Here is a 9,882-nt window from a genome sequence, read left to right as displayed (position 1 = left end):
AATTAGCTAATGATTTCCTACAGTGGTGGAATGTACTAGTTAGATCAAAGCAAATACCTAATTGGCCTGATAATTATATTTCATATATAAGTGAATTACCTAGAATTTTGACGCATCTATCAATTGTTCATAAACTTAAATTAAATGAGTGTCTTGGTATCGAAAACCCTAAGAATTAGGCAAAATCAAGTTTGTAGCAAACAAAGCTACTGCTGAGATACTGCAAACTACTCTAGCTCAGTTGTTAACAGCTAGAGTTTTTAGTTTTTAGAGAAATTCAAGCAAGACCTGAGTAGTATCTAAGACATGAGCATAAACTCTCTAACTCCACCTCATTTTCTCTTTATACTTTATTACTTAAATAGTGGCAGTCGGCCAATCTATTTGTCTTTTGCATTGTGTTAAATAGAAATCAATGAGTGGCAGTGAATTGGACTCTTAATTCAATCACTTATTAGTTGTGTAATCTAGTATGTATAAGTTACCTATCACTCTAATACTCCATTTGCTCACATGAAAATGAGATCAATAATCTATCTTGCTTACAGTTCTTTGTGGTGGGAATTAAATGAGGTCACATTAGTAAATACAATATTAATGAAATCTAAAAGAAAGGTGGAGAACTGAAGACAAAATATAATCATTGTTCAGCTCTTGAGTGCATGATATTTATGTTGAAGTTTTTCATATTTATGGTAGCTGGCCTCCAAGATGATTCCCAAAATCATATTTTTTTTTCTTCTTTTGAGACAGTCTCACTCTGTCGTCCAGGCTGGAGTGCAGAGGCATGATTCACAGCTTACTGTAGCCTAGATCTCCTGGGTAGCTGGGACTACGTGCATACGTAGTCCCACCTCATCTTCTTGAGTAATTGGGACTACAGACACATGTCATTTGTAGAGAAAAAGTCTTGCTCTGTTTCCCAGGCTGTTGTGAAACTCCTGGACACAAGCAATCCTCCTGTCTTGACCTCCCAAAGTGCTGGGATTACAGGCATGAGCCACTGCCCTGGGTTGTAATCTTTTCTTGGTATCTGTGTCCTTATACAGTTCCCTCCCACAATGAGTTATAAGACTGATCTGTTTGGCAATAGAATATTGAAGAAGTAACAGTATGTGACTTCTGAGGCCAAGTTATAAAAAGCATTGCTTCTATTATCTCTCCTCTCTGAGTTTGCTCACTCTGAAAAAACCAGCAGCCACGTCACAAGGAAAATGAAGCAACACAAAAGAGAGGTCAACACAGGGAAGAACTGAGGCCCCCTGCTAATAAGCACCACCATCTTGCCAGTCATGTAAGCGAGCCATCCTGGAAGCAAATCCTCCAGGCCCAGTCAAGCCTCCATCTGAGGGTAGTCCCAGCCAACATGTTGATTCAGCCTCCTGACAATCCCTCGGTCAGAACTGTGCAACTGAGCCATCCTCAAACTACGGCCCCCAAAGAGAAAAATAACAAATGTGTACTTTTGTTTTAAGCCTCACTAGGTATTGGGTAATTTGGTACACAGCAATAAATAACTAATATAATTCTACTTTGATTCTTTTTTCAGTAATGAAACCATTAACTAACTGTTAAAATAAACACTAAGTTTATATCCCCAGAAAAGTAATCATCAAAGTTATGTAATGCTTCATAGGACTACCACATGCTGCTGTGTTGAGAATCACATTATTGCCTAGGCTCTATGATTTTGTAACGAAGACTAAGCCAAGCAAAGTATTTGTCTCTTGCCTTTTTAGCAATATACATGAAATAATCTTTCTATTTCCATTTATTTCTCCTTGTTTTATTAGTCTACACCAGCTATTTCAAATACAGCATTGTGGGAAACAGTATTAGTCTGGGCTTTGGCATCTTTGTCACACTGTTTCATTCCTTAGCTTGTAAAGTGGCTCTTTTTCTTAAAGTGAAAGAGATCTTTAAAAAAAAAAAAAGAGCCCCCAAACCTGTATATATTGTTTGTATATTTTAACTTGCCAGTTCCGGCAAGGTAAAAATTAAGTAGGAGAGGGACAGGGCCCTTACTGCTTTAAACCCTAACCCCTGGCATGGCTAACACAGACCCTGCAGCCAAGAGTTCCAATACTTCATCCAACTGTTGAAACTACTTCAGGAATGTGATTTCTATACCCAGGTAGTTCCCTCATTCACTGTATAAGGCTGTTCTTGCACTACTATGAAGAAATACCTGAGACTGGGTAATTTAGAAGAAACAAGGTTTAATTAATTAGCTCTCAGTTCTCCAGACTACACAGAAAACATAGCAGCATCTGATTATAGGGAGGCCTCAGAAAGCTTCCAATCATGCTGGAAGGCAAAGGGGGAGCAGGCACATCACATAGCAAGAACAGGAGCAAGAGAGAGAAAATGAGGTATTACACACTTTGAAATAACCAGATGTCATGTGAACTGAGTGATATAAACAACTCCCATCAGGCCCCACCTCTGACACTGAGGATTCCAATTCAACTTGAGATTTGGGTGGGGACAGATATACAATGTCATTCACTAATCATTGATCGACTGCCTTTATGTGCCAGGCACTGTGTTGGATGCTGGAGACCCTGGCAATCTTAAGACTGTCTCTATTTCCCTTTGCTTTTCCCTTTCTTGCAAAATTCAATTCAGGAAAATGCAAGTGGCATTACTTTTAAATGCATATAAAGAAACATATGAAAAAAAAAAGTCATGAACTTTCCATTTATAATATAGTACACTCCTTTATCCAGCTCCTTTGGGATTATTGTAGGTAACCTGCTGCTGCAACCTGAATATATGATCACATGCTGTCAATAGCTAGCAATTTCAATTAATGCTAAGTGAAACTCTAATCGAAAATTGTCAGTAAGGTGGGGGTTTTATGACAACAATAAAACAATCACCATTTTGTGACCAATAAAAATATCAATGAAGTAAGTACAATGGGGAACAACTGAAAATTGTGAAAATAAATGGGCCATAAATGCCTAAATAGATTTTCAAAGTTTTTTTCAAACCACATTTCTAGATTTGATTGATCTGTACTATCTGCCTTACAAGCATCAAGGAATGTATTCTACTTATTTTTATCACACCTAGAAATCCCATGGAATTATCATTGGAATTAGTATGCTTTAACAATTATGAAGTTGTTAGAAATAGCTTTAGAAGTATTCAGGTTTATTTTCTGTCTAACCTGTCAACAGTGAGAAAGCATTTGTTTGTTGACGTGACATATATGAAGTATTAATCTGCTGCATGTAGTACTCGATTAAGAGAATTTCTACCATGATCAGTTATTTCAGAGAAGAACTACTAATTTTCTTTTTTAGTCATCCCAGAAAGATATTGTTGTATAGTTTTTTAAGCTGCCCACACTTAACATCCAAATGAACAAGGCCAGGGCAATAAAATTGCTGGTCAGACAATAGGACAGATAGTAATGACATTCAAAATAATTAGCAAACTGAATAGCTCCACATCCTAATCAGAATCCATACTGCTATAGTACTATAACAGAGTTAGAGACCCCTTGCCATATCATGGATTAACCTAGTCTAGGAGCTGAAGTAGCTACACTGTCAGGGGAACCGTATTTAGAGAAATTCAAGAAAAAGGTGATTAATAAAAAGTAGAAAATTATTTCAATACTTTAATAACTAATGTAGCTGTATCACATATGGCTGATGTCAACATGGCCTGACAAGATAAAAAGGAGCCTTTAAAATTACTCCAAAGATACTTTCACTGCCTAAACCATGTGTGGAACATTTTTTTAGAACTGTCTTCAGAGCCAGTTTATAAACCATACAAGAAAAAGTCTCATTAATTTTACAATACCTCATTTTTTTTACCAAAAATGGTATTACACAACTTGTTCACTCACATTATTCACCATATTTGGCTCTGAGTGGCTTTTAGCTATTTCCAAAAATCAGACTCAAACTCCAAACACAAAAATATATTAAGGATATATTTTACAATGTTTTATGCAGTATCTAAAGCAACTGCAAATGAGGGAAAAAAGTTAACTGTACTAAGTTCCTATACACAGTTATAGTACTAGAAACTTACAAATAATTATCCTATTTAATTTTATATAATTTTATTTTATACCATTGACCACTTGAAAGGCTGAACTCCAGACAGCAAAAATTTTAAGACAAAAACTCACAATGCTATAGAGCTATTGCCTTTCTCTTATATGATAGTCTATGTCCTAATTATAACTTCTCATTCTAATTACTAGACTCATAGGTAATAACATATTGAAAGAAACAGTATAAAGTTTCTGAATACCTTAAACTAAAAGGGAGCTAAGATTTAATGAATTCCCATTACATGCCAGGGCTACCACATGTTGGAACTAGCATTTGCACAAAATTTAAAAGACTATTTGGCCATGCAGTATGTAACATTTCTACATATCTTGGTATTAACCAATTGCTGACTGAAAAGAATTTCTATTATTATACTTTTAAACAACATGTTAAAGCACCTACTATAAAACAGACATGTAAGATTATTGTACATTATATTAATATTCCCTACAATACTCCCACATAGTTGGTACTATTTAAATTCTTATTTCATAGATGAAGAAATGGAGACTTAGATATATTAAGAAGGTTGTATATGGTGATAGAGTAGAACCAAGATCTTAACCCAGGCACCCTGATTCTAGAATCATATTCTTACCACTCTACTGCATTGAAGGAATTGATGAGAACACTGACATATATTTGTGTCAGTTTGAGCTGCTATGACAAAGTACCACAGACAGAGTGGCTTAAAGTCAACAACAACAAAAAAATGTGTATATTTTTCACAGTTCTAGAGACTGGGAGTTCGAGATCAGGGTGCTGGTATGGCGAGTCCTGGTGAGAGCCTATCTTCTAGTGTGGACTGTCCTTTTCTTACTTCCTCACGTAGCAAAGGAGGGCAAGAGAGGACCCTGGGGTCATTTTTATATGGGCACTAACCTCATTCATGAGGGCTCCATTTCATGACCTAATTACCTCCCAAAAGCCTCACTCCCAAATACAATCCCATTGGGTTTGGAATTAGGATTCCAAAATACAAAATTTTGGGGACACATTCACTCCATTGTAGCTTGCTACTTTTTAAAATCAGAAATGTTCCTATATGCTTGAATGAAGTTTGCACTGTTACATAATTCGCATGCAAGTGGGCAAGGAATGAGTTGACTAACCCAGAAAATGGAAGAGAGAAAGAAGGAGCCTGCACCAAGTGATGGAAGAAGCACCCACTCTTCAACAACCCCAAAATGTCCGCAACAAAGTCAGGATGCAGAATGGCTGAAATTCCCACTGCAAATTCATTCTCAGGGAAAAGCAACAATTAGGTTGTCTTGACACCTGTGTTGCCAACTACATGTCACAAGTAATTACTTATATACTGAAAATATAGAATTTTTAAAGTTATTCACCTTTTAAATTTATTTTATTAGAAAAAGTTTTGTTGTTCTCTCTCTATATATATACACACAGAAAATGTAGCAAACACATCTGTACACTTTAAAATGTAGGAAAAATTCTGAGGTAATCACCACTAGTTAGGAAATAGGGCAAAGCCAGTACTGAGTGCCTTTCCCAATCTCATCTCCTTCCTTCCTCACAAAAGACAGTGACTCATTATCCTGACTTCTGTGGTTTCCTTATCTTACTCGTGTTCAGCTTATCATCCATATAGATATCCTTAAATATTATATTTTTAAATTTTGGTCTTTTGATTTTATGCAAATAGTATCACCCTGCATATATTTTTGACTTTTTTTCTAGCATAGCTATAGCATTAATCTATACTGATGTGTGGCAGTATTTTATTTTCATGACTATATATAGTATTTATTGTATATCTCAATTCATTTATTCAGTCTATTGTTGATAGGCAATTGAATTATTTCCAGGTTTTTTAGTTATAAAAACAATGCTTCTACAAACATTCTTGAACAACATCTCCTGGTTCACATTTGTAAACAAATCTCTAGGAATAGAAGTGCTCAGTACTATCTGCTCCTCTCTTATTTCCTAAAAAATGGGGGTAGTGGGGGGATGGAGAAGACATTTACAAGCCTTCTTACAGCCATTCGTGGCCATGTGACTCAGTTCTTGCTAATGGAGTCTAGTCTAGAAAAGGAGGTAAGTATATTGAAAGTATATATCAATTTTTTAAGACCTAGACATTTTCTTGTCTAGGTCTTAAAAAATTGATATATATTTTCTATATTCTCTCTCCCCTTCCCATACTCTGGGACACAGACATGCCTGCAATTCAGCTGATAGACCATGATAGACAATACCTAAGAAATGACCAAGTAATGTGATAGAAGAATCATTGATCCTTGAATGACAGTGTAGAAGAAGCCACTTCTAAAACTGGACCATTCATTTGGAACTGTTTTTATATTCAATAAAACCATACCTGCCAGCAGATTATGAGTTCTCATTATTGTAACTATTTCTTCAAATTTGGCATTATTAGTCATTTTTATTTTTATAATTTTAGTGTCAAATGCTATCTCATCTAGTGTTGTTACATTTCCATGACTGCTAATTTTTTTCAAGTGATTTTTGCTCAATTTGATTTCTTCTTCTATGAAGTATGCATTAAAGTCTTTGGCCCATTTCTCTATTTGATTGTCTTTTCCTTAGTAATTTAGAAGAATTCTTTATAACATGGGTGAATATGCTAGTCTTTTGTTCATTATATTTTTTGCAAATATCTTTCATTCTCTTTATGATATCTTGGTGATGTTTTTATCTGAATGATGTTTTTATCTGAAATGTGTTAGATTCTTCTCTTTTTTGTGTGCTTTCTTCCTTTTTTTTGACATTGCATAAGAAATTCTTTTCTTACCCAATATAATAAAGATTTTCACCTAAGTTCTTCTAAAAGCTTTAGGCCATTGCTTTTTGCCTTTAGTTCTTTGGTTGACTCACTCAAGTTCTGATATGCTTTTTTTGCTCAGAAAAGTAAAGGGTGGAGTTTCAATTGGCAGATGGGAATTCCAAATAATCACAGGTGTGCCTATGAACATTTGTAATTTATGTGTGTGCCATCATTCATAAGTATTGAGAAGGAAAAAATAAAGTATGTGAACAGCAGGTTGAAGGTATTGTCTTCAGAAGTTTCCTTAGTGAGATTAGTTACTCATGTACAGAACAGGCTAGTTTATCAGTGACTCATGTGAAAGAGACACGGAGTTCTAACTTGTAGTTGACAAGCAAGACATGCCCCCAACTGTGTGACAAGGTTGCTAAGAAATCTAAAGAGATCTCAGCCTCCATTAAGAATACAATGTCCAGAACTTGAGAGATAATATCTCCTATGTGGCTTGTACTCATTAGATAAAAATTAGGCCCTTGCATCGAATTTTGGTGCTACTCTTGAAGAGGCACATCACATCAGTAAACTGGACTTTATCACAAGGGGAGCAGTCAGGCTGGTATCAGGGTGGGAAACCACTATATATAAACAACAGTTGAAGTGATTGGGAAATCTTACGTTGCAAGTAGATGTAAATAGACCGTAATAATTGTGTTTAAAATTTTTAAACATTGCCCTATCAAACAAATTACACATATCTGGTCTATATTTCTCTAAGTAAACACCAAGAACCAATGGATGGAAGTTATAAGGAAGTAGGTTTAGGCTATTACAAAGAATCTTAATAGCACGTTGGACAATTTGTCTTAAAAAGAACTGATTAACTCAAGACAGTAGTGGTCTCCTTCCCCAATACCGATGGCACTGAAATGGAATCTGAAAGATGTTAATTGTATTAGCTAATATCTATTAGTGCTTACTACTGACAAAGAATTATTCCATTCACTCTGCCGGCATTTTCACATTTAACCCTCACAGCACCCCTAGAAGATGAGAATTTTTTTGTCGTTATTCTCTACATGATGAGTCTGACGTTTACCAAGTTTAAATAAATTGCCTTTGTAAAAGGCAGAAAGCACATCTGTCTTGTGTCCAGAGACTGAGTTCTACCCACACTGCTTCTCACTTGTCAATGCTGTAAAAAAGATTTGCTGCACTGGGAGAGAAGCTGTACTGTGTCCATTCAATGAGGCTACTTGATTCTAACAAAATTGAAATGTATTATCTTGGAAACTATAACAGTAAGGAAAGTAGACAGTGGAAGAAATGGGAAAAGGGACAGGTAAAACTTAATGAGGAAGGAAAAAGTCTGGAAAGATTGTATGTGCAAGGCACTGGTCCAGGAAAAATACATTCCTGGCTGGTTGTAGACAAGGGATATTATCTGAAGTTTATATACACATGAGAGCAAAGTGATGGGGAGTAGGAGACGGTAGGGACATGGGACTTATAAAAATTTTTCCTGCCTTAGCAAAAGCATCATTTGGCCATGTCACATGAGGTTCCAAACACTGCATTTTGTTAATAATCAGAAAGAACTAAGGAAAACACGGAAAGAATTTCACTTCCCCCATTAAGTATCAAGAGTCTTGCAGTGAGCCTACTTCCATTATTTTTCTTGCAAGTAATTAATAATACTCTTTCTTTGCAGAAAGCATTGGCAGAAAGATGATAATTAGATCCAAATGGACAATTTGTCAGGAGTCATCCATGTATGGATTCATTTAACAAATATTTATGGAGTGTCTACTATTTGTGAAGCACTTTTCTAGGCTCTGGAGACACAGTAAAAAAAGTACTCTCCTGCCCCTAAAAACAATTACCCCTAAAAATAATTTCCTGTATTTATTGAGTGTATTCTCTGTGGCAGAAAAGCACACACACACAAAGATGAATATGTAAAATTTAAGATATTTTGATACTTAATAAGAGAAGTAAAATTCTTTCCTTCTTTTCCTTAGTTCTATTAACAATGTTAAAGAGTCATAAGGGCTAATGAGAAAAATAAAGCAAAAACGGTGGTATGTATGGAGAATTCTTGAAATTGTATGAGATTTTAACTAAATATGTAAACTAAAAAGGAGAGAAAGAAAAGGTCATAAAAGGGGGATGTGTTGAGGCTCATGTGGATTTAGTTCATGATTATGAATCACAAAAATTGTGAAAGGTCTTGTGGCAAAATGAAAAGGACATTAGACACATCACTTCTCTTATCTTCATTTCCTCATCTTTAAAATGGGAATTCTAATATTAGACCTGTTGGCCACAAAAAAGTGGATGTGTGTCTCTAATGAGTCATTGAATATGAACGCAGTCCTCAAAACGTAAAAGAGCATATACATGTCCCTTCATCTTATTACAAAACATAATTTAAATTTTTGATCCCCTCCTTTTCTCTGGGTCTCTGAATATATGTGCGTGTGTGTGTGTGTGTGTGTGTGTGTGTCCACACAAATATGTATACATATATAATCACACACATAAACACATATATAAAATACAAATTCACAGAAAGAGAAAGAAGAGAGGAGGGGAGAAATTTTCCATTGAAAGTAAGAAAGATACACCCATATGTTGGTCCAGTCCATCTTATAACACAACTCATACAACTTACCTAGTACAAACATTCTGACAAGGAATAAGCATGCCTGTAGAGGAAACCCAAAAACAGGGTCCTTTTAATCTCTAAACAGACTAGGGGCAACACATTTCTTCTGTATTTGGGTCTCCCTGGATTACTGAAGACTTTGCAGAGCTCTTTTAATCATCTCCTGAAATGCTGGTTTCCTTCCTCCATCCAAGAGACTCAACAAAATGGAACTTGTCAACTGTGCTTATGGTAATAAATCTCCTTTCCAGCATTTCTCCTGACATTCTAATGCCTTCCTGAACATAATAAAAAGGCCATTTTCCACCTGAATTCATCTTCTCCAAGCTGCCTTATATTTCTGCAGATCCAAGTTTCAACAGGTTTGATTTCATTCCTTCTACAGT

Source organism: Saimiri boliviensis, chromosome 8 (assembly GCF_048565385.1).
Source record: "Saimiri boliviensis isolate mSaiBol1 chromosome 8, mSaiBol1.pri, whole genome shotgun sequence".
Taxonomy (NCBI): Eukaryota; Metazoa; Chordata; class Mammalia; order Primates; family Cebidae; genus Saimiri; species Saimiri boliviensis.
Note: the sequence above shows the minus strand (reverse complement) of the source record.